Here is a 27,087-nt window from a genome sequence, read left to right as displayed (position 1 = left end):
GCCATGCAGTCATAAGTGTAATACAGATGAGAGGTTCCATAAACAGGGACCGGCAACGCTAACCCAGCAGCAGCAGCACACGTGATGGAACAGGAGCAGGCGCAGGAGGAGAAGGCCATGCTTTTTGAGACACAACAATCCAGGCCTTGCATGAGGACAAAAAGCGTGCGGATATAGCAGCAATGCTTTTTGCCGCCATGCAGTCATAAATGTAATACAGATGAGAGGTTCAATAAACAGGGACCGGAAACGCGAAACCATCCCAGATGTTCATTGGTCATGTTACTTGGTTGGGGTCCTGGAGTGTTGCGTAGTCGTTTCCAATCCAGGATTGATTCATTTTAATTTGAGTCAGACGGTCTGCATTTTCTGTGGAGAGGCGGATACGCCGATCTGTGACGATGCCTCCGGCAGCACTGAAACCGCGTTCCGACATAACGCTGGCTGCCGGGCAAGCCAGCACCTCTATTGCGTACATTGCCAGTTCGTGCCAGGTGTCTAGCTTCGATACCAAATAGTTGAAGGGTGCAGATGGATTGTTAGACACAGCTACGCCATCTGACATGTAGTCCTTGACCATCTTCTCCAGGCGATCGGTGTTGGAGGTGGATCTGCACGCTTGCTGTTCAGTGGGCTGCTGCTGCATGGGTGTCAGAAAATTTTCCCACTCCAAGGACACTGCCGATACCATTCCCTTTTGGGCACTAGCTGCGGCTTGTGTTGTTTGCTGCCCTCCTGGTCGTCCTGGGTTTGCGGAAGTCAGTCTGTCGGCGTACAACTGGCTAGAGGAGGGGGAGGATGTCAATCTCCTCTCTAAAGTCTCCACAAGGGCCTGCTGGTATTCTTCCATTTTGACCTGTCTGACTCTTTCTTCAAGCAGTTTTGGAACATTGTGTTTGTACCGTGGATCCAGAAGGGTATAAACCCAGTAATTGGTGTTGTCCAGAATGCGCACAATGCGTGGGTCGCGTTCAATGCAGTCTAGCATGAATTGAGCCATGTGTGCCAGAGTCCTACCAGAATCCTCATCATCCTCTTGTGAGCGTTGTGATAGTTGTTGTGATGCATCATAGTTGTCACCTTCTTCCTGGTCTGCTTCTGCTGACCATTCGCGCTGAATTGTGGAAGTCCAACGTGCACCGCTCTGGCCCTCGTCAGTGGTGGCAGGAAATTCCTGCTCCAACTCCAGCTGTTCCTCCTCCTCTTCTTCGTCATAGCTGCTGGGGCCAGCGTTTCCTGAGGCGGATGGCCTGATGTTGGTACCATCACGCTGATCGTTTTCTCCTTCAGATTCCCCCAGTTGCATCATGACAGCTGTTTCCTTGATTTTCAACATTGACCTCTTCAGTAAACACAGCAGTGGTATGGTAATGCTGACTGAAGAGTTGTCACTGCTCACAAGCAACGTGGATTGCTCAAAATTTTGGAGGACTTGGCAGAGGTCCAACATGTTGGCCCAATCGGATCCACAGAAGCTTGGCAGCTGGCCGGATGCGCCTCGGTACTGCGCCGTCATTTACTGGACCACTGCACTCTTCTGCTCGCAAAAGCGGGCTAGCATGTGCAGCGTAGAATTCCAGCGCGTAGGGACATCACACAGCAAGCGATGGTGGGGGAGATTGAAGCGCTCCTGCATCTTGGCGAGTGCCCCGAAGCAGTACTGGAAGTTCTACAATGTTTGGCCACTCGTCGCACCTTCACCAGAAGATCGGCCACGCCTGGGTATGTCCTCAGGAACCGCTGAACTACTAGGTTCATCACGTGCGCCAGGCAAGGGATGTGTGTCAGCTTAGCCAACCTTAAAGCGCGAATGAGATTACTCCCATTATCACACACAACCATGCCCGGTTTCAGGTCCAGCGGTGCCAGCCACAAATCCGTCTGTTCCTTTATTCCCTTCCAAATTTCCTCCCTGTGTGCTGCTTATCCCCAAGGCAGATCAGCTTCAGCAACGCTTGCTGACGCATGCCAACAGCTGTGTTGCACTGCTTCCACGATCCTACTGCTGCTGGGTTAGCGTTTCCGGATGAGGTACAGCTTTGAGATGCGTTGGAGGAGAAGGAGTCAGAGAGGTAGGTGCTGCTGTTGTTATCCAGTGGGAGGGACGGCGGTGCAGCTGTTTGCGGCGTGGGCAACACCCGCGCCGTAGCAGGTGAGGAATCGCTGCCAGGCTCCACAAGGTTCACCCAGTGCGCGGTAAGGGAGATGTATCGACCCTGGCCGAACGCACTCGTCCAGGTGTCAGTGGTGAGGTGAACCTTGCAGGCAACGGCATTCTTCAAGCTTCGGGTTATTTTGCTGACCATGTGCTCATGCAACTCAGGCACTGCAGAGCGCGCAAAGTGGTAGCGGCTGGGAACCACGTAACGTGGGATGGCCACTGACATCATGCCCTTGAAGCTGTTTGTCTCCACCACTCGATATGGCAGCATTTCGCAGGCCAGAAGCTTGGCTATGCTGGCTGTTACTGCCACGGCCCGGGGGTCATTTGCTGGCAATTTCCTCTTGCGCTCAAACATCTCCGACACAGACAACTGAACCGTAGCGCTGCACACGGAAGGGCTGTTGGTTGTTGTGTTTGATGAACACTGGGAGACCTCAAGAGCACTACTCCGGAAAGTGACAGTGTCAGTGTCGTCTGATGTTTGTGAATGTTGTGAACCAAGCAATGGCTGGGCTACTGCTGCTGCTGAGGCGGGTCTGGTGGTGAGTCTGGTGAACCCAAGGGAGGCAGTGTTGCTGGTACCCTGTCCTGCCGCGTTTGCCCACAGAGTGGGATGTTTGGATAGCATGTGGCGGCTCATGCTGGTGGTGGAGAGGTTGTTAATACTTTTCCCCCTGCTCAGGCGGGTCTTGCACACCTTGCAAATCGCCATGGTAACATCCTCAGTGCAGTCTTCAAAGAAAGCCCAGACTTTGGAGCACCTGCCTTGCTGGCAATTTCTGTTTGCTCCTCTTTTGCCTCTCACTTGAACTTCCACGCTTGTGGTGCCTGAAATTGCGCGCCGCCTACCTTGTGGCACAAGGCGAACTCGTGCAGCAGTGGGTTCTTCAACAGACTCATCTGTGCTGCTGCTACGACGGCGATGTTCTAGTTCACAAACAAAATCTGGGTCTATGTCCACATTGTCCATATCCTCCTCTTCCATCTCCTGAAACTCGTCATATGTCATTGTGGGGGGCCGCCGCCGTGGAGTAGAGCTCCCCAGAACAACCTCTGCGCAGCTCACTCCAACGTCGTCTTCCAGATCTTGTCGGCCGACCTCCTGCAATTGCAACCCCTCCTGCCCAACTTGCTCTGGGATTTGGGTTTCCGAGTCCTCCTCGAACTTGCCTTGTATTTCAGTGCGCGGTGCATTTCCCACAGTTAATGGTTGTGAATCCGGGCACAACATTTCTGGCTGTTCCTCCATTGACCTTTGAAAGGTGGAAGTTTGTTGGGCTGGGAATAGCTCCTGCGAATACCCCATTGTGTCCTGAGGTAATTCATCGGACTGGTTATCTGGCAGTTGTGTGCGTGGTGTCGCTGCCGGTTGTGTCAGCTTTGTGCCCACTGGCTCCTTGTAACTGGCTGAGGACTCGGACCTCGTGCGTGATGTGCTGGTGCTGCTTAACCCACTGCTGGACGCTTGAGAGGTCATCCAAGTAATTATCTGGTCCTGTTCTTTTGGATTTGTGAGGGTTGTTGTCCTGGACAACATGGGCGGTATTGAGTGGGTTTTCTTGGGTGCTCCCCTGTGGCCTGTACGTGAACCGTCAGGGGAAACACCTCTTCCCTTGCCCCTTCCTCTTTCACCGGATTTCTTCCTCATTTCACTTATCCTTACAGTACACGCTGACTGGCAGCAGTACAGTGGCAGTACAGAAATGCTATACAGTACCACTATTCCCAGCAGCGACACAGAGCACAATGCTATACAGTGGCGGGTGAGCGGTGTACCACTATTCCCAGCAGTGACACAGAGCACAATGCTATACAGTGGCGGGTGAGCGGTGTACTACTATTCCCAGCAGACACAGAGTGGCAGTAAACAGAATGCTATATAGTGTGGCTGAGCGAGCGGTGTACTACTATTCCCAGCAGACACAGAGTGGCAGTAAACAGAATGCTATATAGTGTGGCTGAGCGAGCGGTGTACTACTATTCCCAGCAGACACAGAACAGTAAACAGAATGCTATATAGTGTGGCTGAGCGAGCGGTGTACTACTATTCCCAGCAGACACAGAACAGTAAACAGAATGCTATATAGTGTGGCTGAGCGAGCGGTGTACTACTATTCCCAGCAGACACAGAATAGTAAACAGAATGCTATATAGTGTGGCTGAGCGAGCGGTGTACTACTATTCCCAGCAGACACAGAGTGGCAGTAAACAGAATGCTATATAGTGTGGCTGAGCGAGCGGTGTACTACTATTCCCAGCAGACACAGAGTGGCAGTAAACAGAATGCTATATAGTGTGGCTGAGCGAGCGGTGTACTACTATTCCCAGCAGACACAGAACAGTAAACAGAATGCTATATAGTGTGGCTGAGCGAGCGGTGTACTACTATTCCCAGCAGACACAGAACAGTAAACAGAATGCTATATAGTGTGGCTGAGCGAGCGGTGTACTACTATTCCCAGCAGACACAGAACAGTAAACAGAATGCTATATAGTGTGGCTAAGCGAGCGGTGTACTACTATTCCCAGCAGACACAGAACAGTAAACAGAATGCTATATAGTGTGGCTGAGCGAGGTACACAGAGTGGCAGTAAACAGAATGCTATATAGTGTGGCAGAGCGAGCGGTGTACTACTATTCCCAGCAGACACAGAACAGTAAACAGAATGCTATATAGTGTGGCTGAGCGAGGTACACAGAGTGGCAGTAAACAGAATGCTGAGCGAGCGGTGTACTACTATTCCCAGCAGCGACACAATGACTGGGGGGACCCTGGCTAGCGTGGCTGGAGCGCGAACTACCCTGCCTGCCTACCCAAAGCTAAACCCACAGACAAATGGCGGAAATATGACGTGGTTCGGGTATTTAATTACCCGAACCACGTGACAATTCGGCCAATCAGAGCGCGTTTGGGTCTGAACCACGTAACCCATTCGGCCAATCACAGCGCTAGCCGAACGGTCGGGGAACGTTCGGCCATGCGCTCTTAGTTCGGCCATATGGCCGAACGGTTTGGCCGAACACCATCAGGTGTTCGGCCGAACTCGAACATCACCCGAACAGGGTGATGTTCTGCAGAACCCGAACAGTGGCGAACACTGTTCGCCCAACACTAGAAGCTAGACATTACTGAACCTTTGTTGCTATTAATTTCTGATGGGGCATGCTGTCATTTGTAGTGCCACAGGTGTTTTATAGCCAGCTACAGCCATCTCCACTGCAGCCAGCTGACAAATCCTCATTTAACATACATTAATAAGGAAGATCACGCAAGAGGAGTACATCTTGTGCTCAGTTACATCGTAACTTACAGTGTTGCACTGTGTGTGGACATAAGCTGGTCTGATGGAATGCAGGCACAGATAAATAAAACTTTAATCACTGTGCAAAGTTGGATGTAGGGAGAAAGTGACCACAAGAAAGGGAAACTACACATCCTTCCAGCTCATTACTCGCTGTTTTGTTTCTGGAGCCCAGCAGGTGAAGAGATAGATGTAAGGAACTTAATGCAGAGGAAGTGTGGATATGAGTGCAGGGAAGGGGGAGGGGACCCATATGCATGTGGGTCATGGGACTGATAACGCCGAGGCGCTGGAAGAGCTGGGGGAGTGGCATTATTAATTAGTGAGGCAATAAATTAAGAAAACAAAAAAAATAAAACCTTTTGAGGAGAAGATTGCCCTAAAAGGTATCTATAAAGGTGGCCATACACTCCTTAGATTAGCAGCAGATAGATCATCAGTAGATTTTCTGATCTATCTGATGTGTTTAGGAAAATTTTTTACTAGGAACAGATTTCCAATAGATTTCAGTATGAAATCTATTGAAAATCGATCTGATGGCATTTTTTTGCCATCAGATTTCCATTAGGTCCAATGCAAAATGATAAGCAATCTCAACAGATCCACCCAGATTTTCCACCATGTCAGATCGATTGAAATCGATCGAAATCAGCTGCAAATCGATCGATCGCTCAATCAATTTGCGATCGATCGCCCGCTAATCGGCTCAGTGTATGGGCACCTCAAGAGGCAAATTAATGAAAGGTGCAAAACTTCACCTCAGATCCACTTTAAAGGATAAACAAAAAGGGTCAGGGTCACGACACTGCAGAAGCACCCTGTGCTTCTCCAAAAGCACGGAGCACTGACAGGAGGGGAAGGGTGGAAGTGGTGGAGGGGGGGGCAAGGCTGTGCAGGGGCGCATAGGCACAGGGAGGCAGGGAAGGGGCGTGGAGAGGCAGGGAACCAGCCTTCCAAATAGTGTTGATCGAACAATGCTCAGCACTGTTTGTTATTCCCCGAACATTGGGGTGTTCGGGTCGAGCACAGCTGAGCACCGCATGGTGCTCGACCGCGCTGTTCGGTCTCCTCCCCTCGCTTATTGGTGCCTTTGCAGGCAGCCAATAAGCGGCGACCATGCTTTTTCCACAGCTATGGTCACACAGCCTAGCTGTGTGACCATAGCTTTGATTGGCCGAGCGGGTCACGTGGTTCGGGTATATAAATACCAGAACGCGCGGCTGGCTCCGCCATTCGCATTGGGGTTTAGCTTGGGGTAGGTAGGAGACAGAGCTAGCTGTTAGGTGCCAGCACTGCCAGCCAGGCCAGCCACAGTGCCCCAGCCTCATCACTGCGAGGCATTGGCAGCAGCCACAGTGCCCCTGCCTCCCCACTGCCAACAGGCACTGCCAGCCCACTGCCAGCAGCCACTGTGCCCATTGTTTGTGTTGCCAGCCACAGTGCACCTGCCTCACCACTGCCAGCAGGCATTGCCAGCAGCCACCATGCCCATCATATTTGGTCCCACTTTCCGTGCCAGCTGGGAACAGTTGTGCCCATAAAAACCACAGTTTATTGAATTTTACTGTTGCTTATTGTTGAAAAAAAAAACAGTACTTTCAGTGCCAGCTGGGAACAGTTGTGCCCATAAAAAAACACAGTTTATTGAATTTTACTGTTGCTTATTGTTTAAAAAAACCCCAGTACTTTCAGTGCCAGCACTGCTCTGCAAACATAAGCCCCTGCTTTTATTCTGAGCCTAAGATCTTTGTGTAAATGCCCCCCCCCCCCCTCCCCACACACACACACACACACACACACTATTTCCAACCCATTTTGCAGACGTTTCCCTCATTTTGCAAGTTTTTTCAGGCCTGCAAAGCAGGCATGCTGGGGTCCCCATTGACTTCAATTAGGCTCGGTGTTCGGCCGAATATCCCGAACATCCGGAACATGTTCTGCTGAGCCAACCCGAGCCTGACTATCTGGGTGTTCGATCAACAAATGCCAGAGGAGCATTTTCCAGGAGTGCCTGTAGTGCAAAGGATGCCCCTTCTCCTGTTAGTCTACCGACAATCCTGTTGTCGGTAGATTACCGGCGTCACATCATGGTGCAAGAGGGACAGAGAGTGGCACAGATAGGACACAAAGGCATGTCATAGAGAAGGGTACAAACAGTAGGTTGTATTAGGCCATGTTCACATCATGACGCAGATGGCCATGCATTCGGAACACAACGCGTACGAACGCACGCCATCTGCGTGTCTATGCGTTGCGTGGCTGATCCCATTCACTGAAAGTGAATAGGTCAGCCGCGCGTTTTGGTAAAAATTGCGTGCAGCATGCGTTAGTGGACCGCACTGGTCTGGAACGCATGCAGTGTGAACATCAGACAGTGCAGTCTATGCACTGTCTGATGTTGTGCGTGTCGGCCTCCCGCACGTGTTCCCGAAACGCGGATGGAAACGCGTGCAGTGCGAACATCAGACTGTGCAGTCTATGCACTGTCTGATGTTGTGCATGTCTGGCTTCTGCACGCGTTCCCGAAATCCAGATGGCAACGTGTGCAGTGTGAACAGAGCATAAGAGGCTTTCAGAAGAATAAAATTATCTAAATGCTAAAATATAAGAATATATACTGAAGGTGTCTTACCTCAAAAACGACACCAACGTGGTACAAGAAAACGTTTAATTAGCACTAGGCAATACGTTTCGTGGGTTCCACACCACACTTCGTGAGGCCAAAGTCAGGTGCCTATAAATCAGTACAGAGGATACCCAATATAAAAACACATTGATACAAATTCAATTTGGTAAACAGATACTGTGTACAATGATTTACATGTGATATAATATTAAAAATCTTGCATGAATAAAAATTAAAACAAGTGAATAAATCACAAATTCATGTAGCAAAATTAGAACCTTATATTGTAATAGTATATGGTCCCATAGAATATCCACCTCAAGCATGTCAAAAATCCATCTATATAGGTAACTATACCTTAAAATTATCCCTTATTTGCATTCTTTTTTCTTTTTCAGGCACCTTGGAATCACTTCTCTGGGGATATCACCTTCTGACACTGAATAGCAGGCAGTAGATTACATGAGGAGGGGAAGGACCACAAGACGATGGGGTGAAGGTTCACTAACCATTGATATGATACGTTAGACTGTACATGATTGGCTGTCTGTCTGATAAGCACCTACAGAAAACCAACAATTTACAGCCTTGATTGATGATTCTGCAGAGAAATATGGAATACACAGACAGTTTATGGGGACCCAGAACCACCAGGAAAGTACAAAGGGTTAAAAGAGACCAAACAGCGCTCTATTTAAAAGCAATTTTAAATGTAATTTTGCCTTCTTAGAACAGAATTCAGCATTAAAGATATTCATCATTAAAGTGAATCCAAGATAAACTTTTACTCATTGCATAATTGTGTTCCTTTCATATAGTTTATAGGGCATTCCTTAAGCCAAATACTTTTTTTTGTTTTGTATTAATACTCTAATTCCCTATAAACTAAACAAGCCTCGCCAACAGCTCCTTTTGTGCCTTGGCACTGTAGCAAGGGCTTATGGGAGCTCAGTCTGGGCAGGAGGAGGAGGAGGTTACTAGCCATTGATTTCAGAGGCAGAGGGGAGGAGGGAGGAGGAGAGGGGAGTGAATTTACACACAGGAAAGCTGATAGCATCTCCAGCCCTCATCCTGTGACAATGTGACAAACATAACATGGCTGCTCTCATTGTATCACAGGAATACATAATCATACACTTTTGAAGCTGTTTGCAGCCAGATATGCTGTGCAAACTATCTAAACTTTAGATAAGATACATAGACAAGTTACTTGTTATAGTTCGTTTTTCATCTCAGATCCGCTTTAAAGTGTACCTGAGACCAGTAACAGTTTGTTTTTTCTCGGCTCAGGTTTCCTTTAAGTGAGCAAATGTGGTTTCCCATGATGCATCACTCCTGAATATGCAAATCATCTCTTTATGCCCCTAAAAGCAAGGCTGCACATCCTGAACTGCTAGTACAGCCTTTTGCAACCTTTTTACCCCAGTGGAACCCTGCAAATAATTTTGGGATCCCAAGGAAACTCTGTATTTATTTTGCTGGAGGCGTGGTCTTTAAAAGTAGGTGTGGCTGTTTATTTCACTACCCCCTATTACACTCCCCCTCATTTTACTGTCTCCTTATCCTAGTGCTTTTTATTAATGTGCTCATTATTATTCTGACCCCCAATTCAGTGCTTCTTTTTGCGGTACTCCCTATTATAATGTGCTCTATTATACTTCCCCCACGATGGGGGAAAATGCCAAGGAACCCCTGCAGAGTACTCAAGCAACCCTGGTTGAAAAAGCCTGCGCTAGTATATAGTGAGCGCATCCTACCTTATAAAAGCCCTGGGATCTGCAACCTTGGGCTGCGTCCATGTCAGGTGCTGAGCCATGACCATTGCTGCTTCTAGCGCCTGTTTTGGAATGGGCTCAAAATCCTAGTAGCTTTTAAATTTTACAGAGCCACATGAATCCAACATGCATAAAGCCTGTTTTGGATTTTCTGGTCCTCATCAGTGCATGGCATTTGGATAATTCAGCTTTAAAGGAAACCTGACGTGAGAGGGATATGGAGGCTTTCCTTTTAAACAATACCAGTTGCCTGGCAGCCCTGCTGATGTATTTGGCTGCAGTAGCATCTGAATCACACCAGAAACCAGCATGCAGCTAATCTTGTCAGATCTGACAATAATGTCAGAGACACCTGATCTGCTGCATGCTTGTTCAGGGGCTATGGCTGAAAGTATTAAGAGGCAGAGGATCAGCAGGATAGCCAGGCAACTGGTATGGTTTATAGGAAATAAATATGGCATCCTCCATGTACCTCTAGCTTCAGGTTCACTTTAAGTGCATATTACGGAGCGATGTGTCATGAGAAACCACATCTGCTCACTTAAAGCTACATTTTCTCAAATACCTTCTGTTTTAGGAGGCAAAAAATTACATTTAGCTCTGCAGACTCAGAGCAATGTATGCTAAAACAGGGTCCAGTCAGCTAACAAACACCTGCCAGCTGTGTGCCATTATTATAATTATTATTATTTAGTGGCATAGTGACAGCGATGCTGAGGTTGCATTTTTTTTTTAATTTACCTATTTTTTTAATTATTTTTTCCCTACCTTCCTCCCCCCGCTAGCCAATGACAGCGATCAGCTGTCATAGGCATCAGCCTAGAGAGCCGATCACTCCTGTCTCCCGACAGCCGAGTGACACGGTTGTCCCCAGTGCAGCGCTGCCTTAGATCGCAGTGCTGTACAGTGTAAATAGATGGCCGCTGTCTAACAGTCTCCTATCGGCGATCACTGCTGGGAGACTGATGACGGAGTGGAGCTCCGTCATTCAAGCAGAGATGCACACGCATCGCGCGCACGATCTCCTGCAGAACCCCGCCCCCAGGGCATGACGCCAATTGGCGTGACGCGGTCGTATAGGGGTTGAGTTAAGGTGAGATCCTTAAAAAGAAAGTTAATGTTTCAATCCTTAAAATAACTACAGAATTCTAAAGTTAAAGACAGGCTGCTAATTAACTGCATGTGAAAATAACTACAGAGGAGGTAACTTAAAGAGGACCCTAAACAAACCTGCTGTCATTAAGTTACATTAGTTATGTTAATTAAAATAGATAGGTAATATAATCTCTTACCCACCCTGTTTTAAAAGAACAGGCAAATGTTTGTGATTTCATGATGGCAGCCATCTTTTTGGTTGAAAGGAGGTGACAGGGAGCATGAGACACAGTTACAACTGTCCTGTGTCCTGAGCACCTCTCCCAGTTGCTAGGCAACGTGAATAACAACATAGGAAATCCCATCATGCTCTGCACAGCATCAGCGAAAAAAGCCTGGGCTTTTTCTCTTTTGATGGGGTGGAGCTCAGCTTCTGTGCAGCTAAAAATGATGCTTTGGTAAGAAAAACAAAGTTCTGATGCTGTGAAACTGTTAAAGAAACACCAGGCCTTTTCAGTGCTGCTGAGTAGATTTTTAGTACGGAGGATCACTTTAGTGATAAAGTGATAAGATAATTCTCTCTTTCTGTGAAAACGTATCTCTACACCTTAATAAGGCAAGCTTCTTTAGTGAATTAACACTGAAAATACCATGGATGTGTGGGGATAGGCTTTCTCTTGCCTTATTATCACCAGCATGATCTTAGTGAATTTAGGCCAATATTCCTTTTTGTCTGCTCTCACCTCTCCCTCATGCAGTGGCTGTGCTTGAAAAGCCGGTTTTGGTGGTTATACATACAATGCTAAGGGACGAAGCAGGTTATTTCGGCATGTCACGGTGAGCGGGGGGCACAGCACAGCATTGCTGCTATGATGGCTAGGGATGCTCATTCGGATTTCGCGGAATTGAAATTTCCGATCGGAAATCAGATTTCTGCAGAAATACTGCATTACTGCAATTCAGTAATTTTAGCAGTTCAATCACAGAACTCAGAAGCATTGGACCAATCGGAGAATGCAGAAACAACTCTAAAGTATTTGGCCAATCAGAGAATGCAAAAAATGTAAAAAAAAAAAAACTACTCGGAAATCGGAAACCGATTGGAAATCGGATTTCTGTAGAATACTGCATTACCTCAACTCAATAATTTTAGCCCAATCACAGAACTTGGAAGCATTGGACCAATCAGAGAATGCAGAGTCAACTCAGAAGTATTTGGCCAATCAGAGAATGCAAAAAAGGACCAAAAAAAGAAAAAAAATCACTACTCGGAAATCGGAAACCGATCGGAAATCCGTGAAATCGGTAATTGGCATTGCCGGAAAACAGAATTTCTTCAAAATCGGAAATCAACATTTCCGACCATCGCTAATGATGGCGCCCAGCTTTGGCGCAGTCATAGCAGTAACGTTATGCTTCATGCCCTGCGTTGCGGTAATTCGGGGCTCCGGCGGCTGCCAGACCCCAAATTACACCTCCCTCCGAGTTGCGACATCTAGGAAGGGGGAATGGTATTTAACGCCGAGGAGGCGTTTAGCTGCAGCAGGGAAAGCCACCATTTGGCTCCCCCTGTGCCGAACTGCCCGTCGCCCAGATGACCTGCACTCGCTAAGGGAGGTGTGACATTTTCCCTATGGCTTGTGGCTCTGTATCTACACAACAGTAAGGCCTGGCAGATCCTCTATCTTCTATTCAGTCCCATGCCCCTATCTCCACTGTTGTTGTCACCCTATGTAGCACATCCCAGCTCAGCCTCGGGAGACTTTATATGTTGTCCCAGACCTTAACCTCCTTGGCGGTAATCCTGAGCTAGGGTCGGGTGGAAAACCGCATCTCAGAGCGGTAATCTCGACCTGTGCTCGGGGTAGCCACTGGAGGCTGTGTGCAGAGCATAGCGTGCAGCAGGCAGTTTTACATACCTCCCGGGGGATCCCGACGGCGGCCGCCATTCTTCTTTCTCTCCTCTGGGGCTCTGCTTCCTGCTGGTGAGATCGCCGGCTGTAGTCATGACGACAGCTGGCAATCTCACTTTAGAGTTGCAGTGCCACCCGGAGGATGGAGGCATAACTGCAGCGCTGGAGCCAGAGAGGTGAGTGATTGTGGAACAGCTGCAAATCTCCCTGGCAGCATGATTTTTTCCTGGTTTTAGGGTCTGAAAGGGTGCAAAAAAATTGTGCTGCTTTTAGACCCTAAAATCCTAAAAGAATCATAAAGCCAGGGGAGGTAAATGTGCAAGGCCAAGGTATAAGGACTGAAAAAGAGAAGGCCAAGGTACCACCATAACCCCACTAGATGGAACTCAAGCAGGTGAAAAGGTCACAGAGTCCAGAGTTATACATATGACAACAACTCACCCATCTCCTTCTAAACTGACAAAGTTCCATATGAGTTCCCCTTCACAGACCAAGTGTCTCTGGGGGTCCGCAGTTGCCTGTTCAAGAGAATTTTTCACACCTAAACTGATCTTATCTGATAATTCCCTCCAAACAGCTGCTTTCACCAGGAACAGCTGACCTTACTGGAACCCAAGAATTAATATTTTCCATATTTTCTCACAAAGTATTTCATAGGTTAGGAGGCTCCTCCTAGGTTGCCCACCTTTGCAAAGGTTGTTGGGCTCAGCCAAAAACTTCTTCTGGGAAATTTCCAGGCAGTTAGTAAAGTGCATTGTCTGTGGATGTGTGCAGTGTGGGTGGAGTGTGGATGGCTAATCTGTCTTAAGGCCCCCTGCACACTGCAAATCCGATTTGCGATTCCGATTTGCGTTTCTGATTTGTGATTCCAATTTACCCTGGATGATATCAAAACAAAAAGAACAAAGCAGAAAAAATGCAGCATGCAGTACCGATTAAAAATCGTAAATCAGAATCGCATGTAAAATCGTGTCAAATTGCAAATTGAAATGGCATGTAGTGTGCAAGAGGCCTCAAGCTGGCTACACAAGTCAGATAATATTTCCAAATTGAGGAATCCATTTTTCAGGAAGGTTTGCAAGACGGAGCCATCTAACAATGCTGTACACATGCAAGCAATCAGTTCATGCAAAAGGGTTTTTTCTTTGGTGATTTTTGTAAGGGCCAAGAATACCTAGGTGAGAAGTAGGGAGAGACCGGGAGCCAAATGGTGCAGTATTGTCAGGTATAGTTAGGGTAAACGCATATAAATACTGTATATACCGGTACTCAAAAAGGTGGCTTACAGTTCCTGCAACGACCATATAGGCCTGCAGGGAATTAACCATCCCTGCTCTGTGCTCCAGGTCCTGCTGGATACTGGATGGTCGCTCTCCTGTAGTAGGACAGACTTTCCATAAAAACTGCAAAGCTATTACCTCCAAAGGAGGGCTGACTGCTAATGGCATAGCCCCCAACTGTCCCTCTTTTGGAGGGACAGTCCCTCTTTGTGAGCCCTGTCCCTCTGTCCCTCTTTCCTCCTCATTTGTCCCTCTTACAGGACTTAGTCCCTCTTTCTATGTAAATATATATATTTCTCTACTAAAAATGTGTTTGATTGACTCTAAACTTTATTCCCATCCTTTAAATTGATAAATTGATATATATTGCTAATTTACAAATGTTAATATGAAGGGAAATGAACCAGGATAGAAAGGACCAGTGTGGTTTGAATTATAAAACAACATATTTTTCTTATGAAATCTTCATGGTATGCATGGCTAGGGGTGTGTCAGTGGCGTGATCAGGGGTGTGGCAGGGGCATGGCTTAAGTGTCCCTCTTTCTCGTCTCAAAAAGATGGGAGGTATGTAATGGGTAGGATGGAGGCCCCCAATGTGTGTTCTATTTTAGTATTTCTAAATAAAAATAAAAATTTATATAATAAAGCGAGAGGTAATTGCTTACCTCTCCAAAACATCTAGACACCAGTTCAACTGAAAAAATTTTTTATTCAAAAAACAATCTGACAACGCGTTTCACGGGTCATGGCCCGCTTCTTCAGGTCAATACAAAATGCCTTGATAGCATACGGGTTAGAGTGTAGACACCTCAAAACAAAATGCCTTGATAGCATAGGGGATAGATTGTAAGCGCCTCTAATGCACTATCTATCTCTATCCCCTATACTATCAAGGCATTTTGTATTGACCTGAGGAAACGGGCCATGACCCGTGAAACATGTTGCCAGATTGCTTTTTGAATAAAAAAAAAATTTCCCAGTTTATCTGGTGTCTATATCTTCTGGAGAGATAAGCAATTACCTCTCTTTTTATTATATAATTTTTTTATTTGTATTTAAAAATTCTAAAATAGAACACACCTACCCATTACCAGTTCATGCAAAAGACCTGAAAAATTATTGATGACGTCATCAAGCCGGGACCCGGCGCTGACGTCAGACGGAGCAGAGATGCCGGCCAGAGCGGAGGGGGGCGCCGATCGTCGCTGGAACGGCAGGGAGGTGAGTGCATCCTCTTCTTTTCCCCCCTGTCGTTGCCGCTGTCAAAGTGATCACTACGATCCGACGGCGATCGTAGTGATCACGTGATCAGCAGCCATACGCGATGGCTGCTGATCACTGAGGGGAGATGCCAGCTGTCATATGACAGCTTAATCTCCCCCTCCGGGTGCGCACGATTGCGTCGGGAGCGGTTCTTTAGCGCGGACGTTGAGTCAACGTCCGGTCAGAACGGTACCACCACCTGCCGGACGTTGATTCAACCTGCGGCGGTCCCCAATAGGTTAAAAGGGTACAATTTTTCACAACATTGGTCCTTTAAGAATTTGAGATAGAGGATGACATGCTAATAATTTCAAGTGGGTGGTACATTAATTTTTAAGTAAACTTACACAGCTTGGAATCTGACCACTCTCAACCACATATCCAATCCTCTGTTACTGGATTTGATTTGTTTAATATCAAACTGCATAAATATGCATAACATTAACATTGAAACTATTATTATTGTGATTCAGGCACCGCTGAAGTCAGAAAGATCAGCAGGACAGCCGGGCAACTGATATTGTTCAAAAGGAAATATATGTAGCGACCTCCGTATCCTTCTCGCTGCAAGGTCATTTTAAAAGATTTTTCTATTCCCTAGGATTCCCCTATGAGTGTAATTAATCAATAGAAAGGGACTTCCTGTAATTGGGTGTATCCCTTCTTCAGTGTTATCATGGAGGAACTTTTTACTTTCAGTTTCACCTTTATTTCTTCAATTTTGCTAATTTCACTTACAATTTAAAACATATTTTTTCTGTATTATTATCTTTACTAATGCTGTACTGTAATACTGAACAGCTCTAGGAAAAACTGTCCTGAAACACTGATCTGCGACCACAAGATTCCTGAAAGAACTTCTAGAACAGACAAATATGTAAAGCAGACATATCATTATCTTGGAAAGTGGATATGAGGCAGTCGGTTACAAAATAGAACTTTAAATTATAGTTTACCTCTTAATTTGTGGAGGAGCCTCCAGCAGTTCTGTACAAGCGAGCAGCCAGCATCAGACAGCCACTCCCGAGTACAAGGGTGAGAAATGCTGCTGGCTCAGAAGAACCAGGAAGTATCCGTTGTCATGTTATCTTATCTGCGTCACGTAGTTTATTCTGTGCAAGTAGCACGCAGCCAAGAATACAACAAGTCACTTAAAAGTAAATCTAAAGGGGCCCATAAACTGGTCGATTTCAGCCATCTATCAATCGATCGATTCCATAGAATCGATCAATCAGAAATTGATTCTATCAAATTCCCCATTCGATCGATTTGCGGCCGATTTCAGTCAATTTCGATCGATTTGATCTATCTGACAGGATGGAAAATCTAGGTAGATTTGTTGCTGGCAGCATATTGATGGCCCATAGAATTGTATTGGATCAATTTCCAATCGATTTAATTCTGAAATCTATTGAAAATCTGTTCCAAGTAGGGATGATCGAAAAAGCAAATTCCATTCCGCCGGAATTCGCGGATTCCACCAGCACTAAATTCCGTCGCTATGACATTTCCACCGGAATTTTACGAAATTCCGCAGAATTCCGCATTCCGGTAGAAAAATTTAAGTAATCGCAAATGAAACCTTGTTTATGCTAACTGGTAGAGGTGTAGCGAACGGTTCCAGGCGAACATTGGTGGTTTGCGTTCGCCTGCGCCAGGCGAACTTTTACGGAAGTTCGATTCGCCCCATAATGCACTATGAGGGTCAACTTTGACCCTCTGCATCACAGTCAGCAGGCACATTGTAGCCATTCAGGCTACAGTAAGCCCTGGAGCCCCACCCCCCCTTATATAAGGCAGGCTCCGGCGGCCATTACACTCACTCGTGTGCCTGCTAGTGAGAGGAAAGGGACAGCTGCTGCAGACTTGTTCTTCTAGGGACAGATTAGTTAGGTTCTAGGCTGCTTAGTTTGCTCCTTGACTGATTGGTATTGCTTTATAGCACCCTAGCTTTTGTCAGAGCTCATCCTGTACTTTTTTTTTTTTTTACTGTGTGTCAAACTGACACTTTTGTTGCATGCACAGCCTTGCTAATTGATAGTGTGTGTGCCACTGCCAGCAGCCCAGCACATTCAGTGACTGACTGCCTGTGTGTGTGACAGGGAGCTGCACATTGTACTACCCAGTACTGCATATACCCAGTACCTGTTGTGTTTACTTAACCCATCTCATCACTGCACATAACTACCTGTAGTGTTGAGTGAACCCAGCTCACTGCATCCTACTACTACCTGTTGTGTTTACTTAACCCACCTCATCACTGCACATAACCACCTGTAGTGTTGAGTGAACCCAGCTCACTGCATATACCTACTACCTGTTGTGTTGAGTGAACCCAGCTCACTGCATCCTACTACTACCTGTTGTGTTTACTTAACCCACCTCATCACTGCACATAACTACCTGTAGTGTTGAGTGAACCCAGCTCACTGCATATACCTACTACCTGTTGTGTTGAGTGAACCCAGCTCACTGCATCCTACTACTACCTGTTGTGTTTACTTAACCCACCTCATCACTGCACATAACTACCTGTAGTGTTAAGTGAACCCAGCTCACTGCATATACCTACTACCTGTTGTGTTGAGTGAACCCAGCTCACTGCATCCTACTACTACCTGTTGTGTTTACTTAACCCACCTCATCACTGCACATAACTACCTGTAGTGTTGAGTGAACCCAGCTCACTGCATACACCTAATACCTGTTGTGTTTACTTAACCCACCTCATCACTGCACATAACTACCTGTAGTGTTGAGTGAACCCAGCTCACTGCATATACCTACTACCTGTTGTGTTGAGTGAACCCAGCTCACTGCATCCTACTACTACCTGTTGTGTTTACTTAACCCACCTCATCACTGTACATAACTACCTGTAGTGTTTAGTGAACCCAGCTCACTGCATACACCTACTACCTGTTGTTGAGTGAACCCAGCTCACTGCATCCTACTACTACCTGTTGTGTTTACTTAACCCACCTCATCACTGCACATAACTACCTGTAGTGTTGAGTGAACCCAGCTCACTGCATATACCTACTACCTGTTGTGTTGAGTGAACCCAGCTCACTGCATCCTACTACTACCTGTTGTGTTTACTTAACCCACCTCATCACTGCACATAACTACCTGTAGTGTTGAGTGAACCCAGCTCACTGCATACACCTAATACCTGTTGTGTTTACTTAACCCACCTCATCACTGCACATAACTACCTGTAGTGTTGAGTGAACCCAGCTCAATGCATATACCTACTACCTGTTGTGTTGAGTGAACCCAGCTCACTGCATCCTACTACTACCTGTTGTGTTTACTTAACCTACCTCATCACTGCACATAACTACCTGTAGTGTTGAGTGAACCCAGCTCACTGCATCCTACTACTACCTGTTGTGTTTACTTAACCCACCTCATCACTGCACATAACCACCTGTAGTGTTGAGTGAACCCAGCTCACTGCATATACCTACTACCTGTTGTGTTGAGTGAACCCAGCTCACTACATCCTACTACTACCTGTTGTGTTTACTTAACCCACCTCATCACTGCACATAACTACCTGTAATGTTGAGTGAACCCAGCTCACTGCATATACCTACTACCTGTTGTGTTGAGTGAACCCAGCTCCCTGCATCCTACTACTACCTGTTGTGTTTACTTAACCCACCTCATCACTGCACATAACTACCTGTAGTGTTGAGTGAACCCAGCTCACTGCATATACCTACTACCTGTTGTGTTGAGTGAACCCACCTCACCGCATCCTAGTACCTTTACTGTTCAGTGAACCCAGCTCACTGCATCCTACTACCTGTTGTGTTGAGTGAACCCACCTCACTGCATCCTAGTACCTTTACTGTTCAGTGAACCCAGCTCACTGCATATACCTAGCATCCCCCCGAGATGGACAAAATGGATAAACCAGGTAGAGGAAGAGGTAGAGGCAGACCCAGAGGAAGGCCACCAGGCACCGGCAGGTCTGTGCGAGGTGGTGTTGCTGTGATTTCGTGCGGACCTGCCCCAAAATACAGTGCTCAGAAGAAGGCACGTGCCATCACTTCCCAAAATCATGAGGAGGTGATTGAGTATTTAACACAGAACACCTCATCTCCCGCAGCCACCAGCGCTACAACAAGCACCACATCCGCTGCATTTGACACTTCGCAGGAGTTATTTGGTGGTGGTGGTGGTGAAATCACCGATTCACCGCCACTACTGCAACAACAAGAAGAAGGCGCAGGTACACCACCTCCTACGTCTAAGTTAGGTGGCGATAGTATGGACGTAACGTGTGTGGAGGGGGCTGATGAAACACCTGAAGTTGGTGCAGTTGAGGAGGTGTCTGAGGAAAGTGCAGCTGGCCAGGAGGATTATGATGACGATTATACGGATACCACATTTGTTCCCAGTAAAGGAGATGACCAGGGGGACAGTTCAGAGGAGGAGTCAGAGAGGAGTAGGAGGAGACGACTCCATGATAGAAGCAGAGGGAGCTCGTCCTCAGAAACAGCTGGGGGCAGTGTCCGGCGCCATGTATCGCCAGCTATGGCCAGACAGCCAACATGCCCTTCAACGTCAGCTGCTGATGCCACCGTAGCGCCATCACCCCAGGGGGGCTCAGCGGTTTGGAAATTTTTTAATGTGTGTGTCACAGATCGGAGCAAAGCCATCTAGTGTCTCTGCCAGCAAAAATTGAGCCGTGAAAAGGCCAACTGTCACGTAGGGACAAGTGCTTTACGAAGGCACCTGGAGAGAAGGCACAAACAGCTATGGCAAGAACACCTGAGGAAAAGCAGCACCCCTCAAAAGACAAGCCGCGGAGAACAACCGCGGCAGCCGTCACAGGGGGCTTCTGCTGCTCCACGTTCCCATGGTATTGTTCGTGGCTGGGGGGAGGAAGAATGGCTACACTTAAACAATTTAAAAATATAACCATCTAAACTTTCAACCAATTTAAACATACAACCATCTAAACTTTCAAACAATTTAAAAATACAACCATCTAAACTTTCAAACTATTTAAAAATACAACCATCTACATTTTCAAACAATTTACAAAAATGCCAACAAAAATTGCCCTCCGTAAAACATTCTTGGCAAATGCTTTCGACTTGGTTTGTCTTCCGCTGGCTCAAGGGTCCATCTGACCACAGATGCCTGGTCTGCAAAGCACGGTCAGGGCAGCTACAGCATGGGTCTCAGCAGGCTCCCACTTCGGGCCGAAATCCAACCTTCATTCCCCGCGGTGACAATAGCAGACTTGCCCTCCATAACGGATTCCCGTTAAAGGATTTAAAGTTAATTCATTTCAAATACACAGCAGGGCCTCGAAAGTCCGCCTCCTGTATTGTTATTTTTGGTCACTACCTCGGGGCGGGCGTGCATGCCTGCCTGCTGCCCTCCTTGGATGTGTAGTGGTAGCCGTTGCTCAGGCTCCACACCGGATTCAAACCCCTCATTCCCCGGCCATTACCCGGGGTCACAATGGCAGACTTGCCCGCCTCCACAGGATTCTCATTGTAGCGGTACTGAACAAGTACACAGCAAGTAGAAAATGTAATTTAAAAACAAAACGTAAGCTTTTTAACAATGCCATGGAAAATTGAGAAGGAAGTCACACATTGCCTGACATCATTGAGTGAGGAAGAGCAATCTCGCCATGTTGCGCAGTAGTCCAGCATGGCCGTCACTACACAAACAGCTGTTTGCGGTGCGTTACACAGTGAGTTTGGTGTGTCAGTGTGAAGCAGTACTCTAATTACACTCCCTGATTGATGTATACACATGCAAGATGTTTTAAAGCACGTTAGGCCTGCAATTTAGCATTCAATGTGATTTCTGCCCTTAAAACGCTGCTTTGCGTCACATCCAGATTTTTCCCCGGGACTTTTCGCATGTATCCCACTCCGCCATGCCCCCGTCCAGGTGTTAGACCCCTTGAAACATCTTTTCCATCACTTTTGTGGCCAGCATAATTTTTTCTATTTTTCAAAGTTCGCCTCCCCATTGAAGTCTATTGCGGTTCGCAAACTTTTCCGCGAACCAAACCTTCCGCGGAAGTTCGCGAACCGAAAATCGGAGGTTCGCGACATCTCTAGTAGCCCATAGCACCTGTTGGTTGTTGCCCTGGTCCTTTTTCTTCTTCTTCCCTCCTCCTTCTCCTCCTCCTCCTCCGGAGGAGGAGGATTTTGTCTTCCAGGGAATTGTACGATGTCAAAAACCAGCTCACATACATTTCCAGATATCCGAATCCGGCTGGATACTAGGGTCGGATATCCGACCTAGATTCGGATTGAAAATGTTTTGATCCAGATATCCAACCCGGATCGGATAGAGGGGTATCCGGATCCGAATTAGTTCCAGATAGTGAAAAGTGGTATCTGAGCAGCACTGCTTTTGACATCCTACAATTCCCTAAGTAAGCTCATTTTTCTCTTGGGTATATCACAATGGTACATGCTAGGCTGGCTTCAGCATGTAGCATTGTAGTGTGTAGTGTTGGTGGTATAATTGTGAGGATAGCTGCCTTCCAAGCGGTAAGCCTGGGTTTGATTCCTGCCCAATGTATGTGAGCTGGCTTTTGACATCCTACAATTCCCAAGTGTTTTTAGGGCGATTTTGAAAATCGACGCCCCCAGCATTGGCATAGGTGTCTGCAAAGGGACAGATCTTTGCAGTGGCATGGTAAGGATGTGGGATGTGGGGTATCTGGGATAGGATAGGGGGGTATCTGGCATAGGACAGTGGGGTTGTGGGAGGAGGAGGAGCCTGCACAGCACGGAACTCAGCTTCATGTGTTTTGGCTTCATGGCTTTGGGTTGCATGGTTGGGTAACTTCAAACAAAAGCTGAGGACCATTGGGAAGTCGTATGGTGGATTGTCTGTGTAAACTTAAAGAGAAACTCCGACCAAGAATTGAATTTTATCCCAATCAGTAGCTGATACCCCCCTTTTACTTGAGAAATCTATTCCTTTTCACAAACAGACCATCAGGGGGCGCTGTATGGCTGATTTTGTGCTGAAACCCCTCCCACAAGAAAGAAGAAAAGTACGTACTCTTGGCAGTTTCCTGTCTGTGAACCTTGCTGCATTGTGGGAAATAGCTGTTTACAGCTGTTTCCAACTGCCAAAAACCATGCAGCAGCTACATCACCTGCCAACAGTAAAAATGTTCACTGGCGTTCCTTCGAAAGAGGAACTCCAGTGAACAATTTTACTGTTGGCAGGTGATGTAGCTGCTGCATGTTTTTTTGGCAGTTAAACAGCCATTTCCCACAATGCAGCAAGGTTCACAGACAGGAAACTGCCAAAAGTACTTACTTTTCTTGTTTCTTGTGGGAGGAGTTTCACCACAATATCATCCATACAGCGCCCCATGATGGTCTGTTTGTGAAAAGGAATAGATTTCTCATGTAAAAGGGGGTATCAGCTACTGATTGGGATAAAGTTCAATTCTTGGTTGGAGTTTCTCTTTAAAGCAAACCTGAAGCATTCAAAAAAACAAAAAAACAAAAAAACAAATCAGATACCTAAGGAGGGGGAAGGTTCTGGGTCCTATTGAACATCACTGTTCCTCTCACAGTCCCCTCGTCCCAGTGCTGTCACCTCATATCTCGCGCTTTAGGATACTCCGGGAGCCCGAGTGCTCTTGAAGACGGGTGGATCCATACTGCACATGCGCAAGAGAGCATGCTCACTATGGAGCCGCCCATGTTTGGGAGCACTCAGGCTCCTGAAGTCTTCCGAAACCTCCCGCAGCGGAAGAGAGTAGTCTCCAACCCATCCGGCAGAGCCTGCTATGGCGGGAAACAGTGCTGGAATCAGGGGAACGGGAAGGCTCTGTTGGACCCAGAGCCTTTCCTCTCCTTAGGTGAGTATCATTTTTTATTTTAAAAATGCTTCAGGTTCAATTTAACATTAAGGCTACTTTCACTGCACATGTTGCTTTGCAATACGACGGTGCTGAAAAGCTGCCTTGTGCATTAGAAAGTGTGTGAAGCATACAGTACATCAAAAATATGCTTCACTCCCACTGTAAAAGTGCATGTTGTGCAGTACATGCAATACGTGCGCCATACCATAGGCCAATGTCAACGTACCTTAGAAATATAATTAGAATGCAAATGTTGCAGTGTGAAGGGAGGCTAAAGATTGTTTACTATAACAAAAATGACATCAAAATACCCTTCATTCCCAATGTAAATGTACATGCAAAACATGCAAAACGTGCTCCATACCACACCGTAGGCCTCTGGTAACGTACCATAGAAATATAATTAAAATGCAACTGACAGAGTGTGAAAGAAGCCTAAAGATTGTTTATTATGACACAAACATAAAAGGGGTAGTTATGCAGCTCACATTCTAAAGTCTGCTGACCTCTTAGTGTTGTACTTCCTGTTGTACTTAAAATTTGTGTTCTTTCCTAAAGCAGCTTTGAGAGAGACACGCCTCCTGAGCTCTGCACAAGAAGCAACTTAAATATTTCCCAATCCATTTCCAACAAGTCACATGACCTCTTCTAGGTTCTGGAGTAAAAAACCTTCTGCTGCAAATGTTTAGCAGAAACCTGTAAAAAGCATAATTCATGCTTAGGATCAATAGACTGCAGATCTGTTTCCTCAGGATTCAAACACCATGGAAAATGATTGAGCTGAAGGACTGGTTTTGCCACTTTGGGATCAGCAGTCCACCAAACACGCAGAGCTGTCTCCAGGCAAGGGTGACATTAGACCGGAGGCGCCCATGAAGAGGTCCTGTAATCAGAGACGGGACAAGGTCCTCCAGCACCCAAGGCACCAAAGTGCGCCCCTCCATCCCTCCCACTCCAGCCGTCACACACTGATTGCTATTAGACTAAGAGGCGCCCCAGGGTCCCCAACACCTTGATCACTAGTTATCTGGCTTGCAGTCACTGCCATACATCTCCCTTTCTTTAGAGTGACCAGATTTTAGTGGGTCAAACCTGGGACGGGCAGGGGGGGCGGCGCGCATAGCGCATAGCGCACCGCGGCGAAGAGGGGGGAGGACTGAGGAGCGCGCAGCGATGAAGAGTGGGTAAGGGGGCTGCCGCGGCAAAAAATGGGCGTGGCCATGCCATTGTATAAGCGGAGCTAATGTAATGATGTAACAGCGAGGCATAAGAAAGCAGTGTTTACGCCATGATGTGGACAAACGAGACTTTGCATCATGGTTGTGCAGAAACTGTGTGATGCTAATAGTATACCGTAACCACAAAGGTGCAAACATAGCCATCTATGACCATTAAATAATAAATGCAGTAACAGTTACCCCGGACACCAGAAAATAAACGCAATGGGCAACATGTCAGCACAAAATAAACGCAATGCGGGCAACATGTCAGTATAAAATAAATGCAATGCAGGCAACATGTCAGTACAAAATAAACGCAATGTGGGCAAACATGTCAGTACAAAATAAATGCAATGCGGGCAAACATTTCAACAGAAAATTAAACGCAATGCGGGCAAACATTTCACCAGAAAAGGAACGCAATGCGGGCAAACATTTCACCAGAAAAGAAACGCATTGCGGGCAAACATTTCACCAGAAAAGAAACGCAATGCGGGCAAACATTTCACCAGAAAAGAAACGCAATGCGGGCAAACATTTCACCAGAAAAGAAACGCAATGCGGGCAAACATTTCACCAGAAAAGAAACGCAATGCGGGCAAACATTTCACCAGAAAAGAAACGCAATGCGGGCAAACATTTCACCAGAAAAGAAACGCAATGCGGGCAAACATTTCACCAGAAAAGAAACGCAATGTGGGCAAACATTTCACCAGAAAATAAACGCAATGCGGGCAAACATTTCACCAGAAAATTAACGCAATGTGGGCAAACATTTCACCAGAAAAGAAACGCAATGCGGGCAAACATTTCACCAGAAAAGAAACGCAATACGGGCAAACATTTCACCAGAAAAGAAACGCAATGCGGGCAAACATTTCACCTGGAAAAAAAAACACAATGCAGGCAAACATTTCACCAGAAAAGAAACGCAATGCGGGCAAACATTTCACCTGGAAAAAAAAACTCAATGCGGGCAAACATTTCACCAGAAAAGAAACGCAATGCGGGCAAACATTTAACCAGAAAAGAAACACAATGCGGGCAAACATTTCACCTGGAAAAAAAAAACGCAATGCGGGTAAACATTTCACCTGGAAAAAAAAAACGCAATGCGGGCAAACATTTCACCTGAAAAAAAAAAAACACAATGCGGGCAAACATTTCACCTGGAAAAGAAAGCATTTACTCGCCTGGCAGAAGTCTCCGGCCTCTGGCGCGCTGCTCCCGGGACCACCTTCCTCCTGAAGTCTCCCGCGCTGACAAGGCAGAGCAGGGCTACGGCAAGATGGCGCCCGAAGCCCTGTACTGGAGACACAAATAGTCTCCAGTACAGGGCTCCGGCAGCCATCTTGTCGTAGCCCTGCTCGCCTGCCGGTGACGGAACAGACACCGGAAGAGGAGGCTGGAGCGGGGCTGCGGGCAATGAACTGGCACGGCGTCTATAGACGCCGCTGCCAGTTCATAAGGATAGAGTGGCCAGAGTCCCGAGGCCGGGACATCCCGCTGCTGAAAGCGGGATGTTTCCCGGGACCTCATGCTGCCTGGGACAGCGGACCCCGAATCCGGGACGCGTCCCGGGCAATCCGGGACGTCTGGTCACTCTACTTTCTTATTTCTCTTTCCTTCAAACACAATAGGGGAATGATAGCTGAGTGAGTTGTGCACCCCTCCTACACTGTGCCCTGAGGCTGGAGCCTCTCTCGCCTCTGCCTCGGCCCGGCCCTGCCTGTAACCATTGTAATGGCACCTCTATGGTGCAGATTTTTGCTGGTCAGCTTGGCTGATATTTGGAAGAATCGGTGTACATGTATTATAGTGAGAGTCTACAATTCATACTTTTAATTTTTAAGTGTAAGATGAACCAAAAATACCCAGGAAAACATGGCATATAAATCCTAATATTCCTAAGTAAAAGTGTAGCATTTTAGCAAGGCTTACGTAGGTAGAAAAAAACTTGTAAAAGTAATACCTTTTAATGGTTAACTGATAAAGTTAAATGATGCACGCTTTCAGGGATCTAGTCCCCTTCTTCAGGCCTATTTCCAGATGTTAGCTGAAGTAGCACACTAATGCATGTAAACAGTAAACACGAAGATGACAGTTTGTGCTGGTCACTATTTAACCACTTTCGACCGCGTCACGCCGATGGGCGTGGCCGCGGCGGCAGCCCCAGGACCGACTAACTAGGTCCTGGACCGATTGGCGTTAAGTCCTGGGGCTCTGTTTTGCAGGAGATCGCGCGCAGGCTGCGCGCGCATCTCCTGCTTGGGGGGCGGAGCTCCGCCCCGCCTTCAGTCTCTGAGTGGCTATTGCCGCTCGGGAGACTGTTAGACGGCGTGATCGCTGTCTATTTACTCTGTGCAGCGCTGCGATCAGCAGCAGCGCTGCACTGGGGACAGCTGTGTGACACGGCTGTCCCCCTGGGGGACAAGAGAGTGATCTGCTCTAATAGGCAGAAGCCTATGACAGCCGATCGCCGTAATTGGCCGGCTGTGGGGAAGGAGAGAGGGAGGGAGGGAAGGGATTTAAAGGAACAGTTGTTTTTTTTAAACGCTGCAACAATAATATT

At 46.9% G+C, this 27,087-nt stretch overlaps 1 protein-coding gene across 1 annotated transcript in view; it reads right to left on the bottom strand.

The window, feature by feature from the left end:
* Positions 1–16,455, bottom strand: part of LOC137532012 (NACHT, LRR and PYD domains-containing protein 12-like) — a 100,848-nt gene extending 84,393 nt beyond the window's left edge. Inside the window, exons 1-2 of the mRNA XM_068252099.1 lie at positions 16,376–16,455; positions 8,100–8,201 (exon numbers count right to left, since the gene is read on the bottom strand). The gene's annotated coding sequence lies outside the window, so the exon portion shown is untranslated. The remainder of the gene's footprint in view (positions 1–8,099; positions 8,202–16,375) is intronic.
* Between the last annotated feature and the right edge of the window lie 10,632 nt (positions 16,456–27,087).

The sequence above is a fragment of the Hyperolius riggenbachi genome, chromosome 9, assembly GCF_040937935.1.
Source record: "Hyperolius riggenbachi isolate aHypRig1 chromosome 9, aHypRig1.pri, whole genome shotgun sequence".
In the NCBI taxonomy this organism is placed as follows: Eukaryota; Metazoa; Chordata; class Amphibia; order Anura; family Hyperoliidae; genus Hyperolius; species Hyperolius riggenbachi.
Note: the sequence above shows the minus strand (reverse complement) of the source record. Positions and strands in the feature narration are given on the sequence as shown.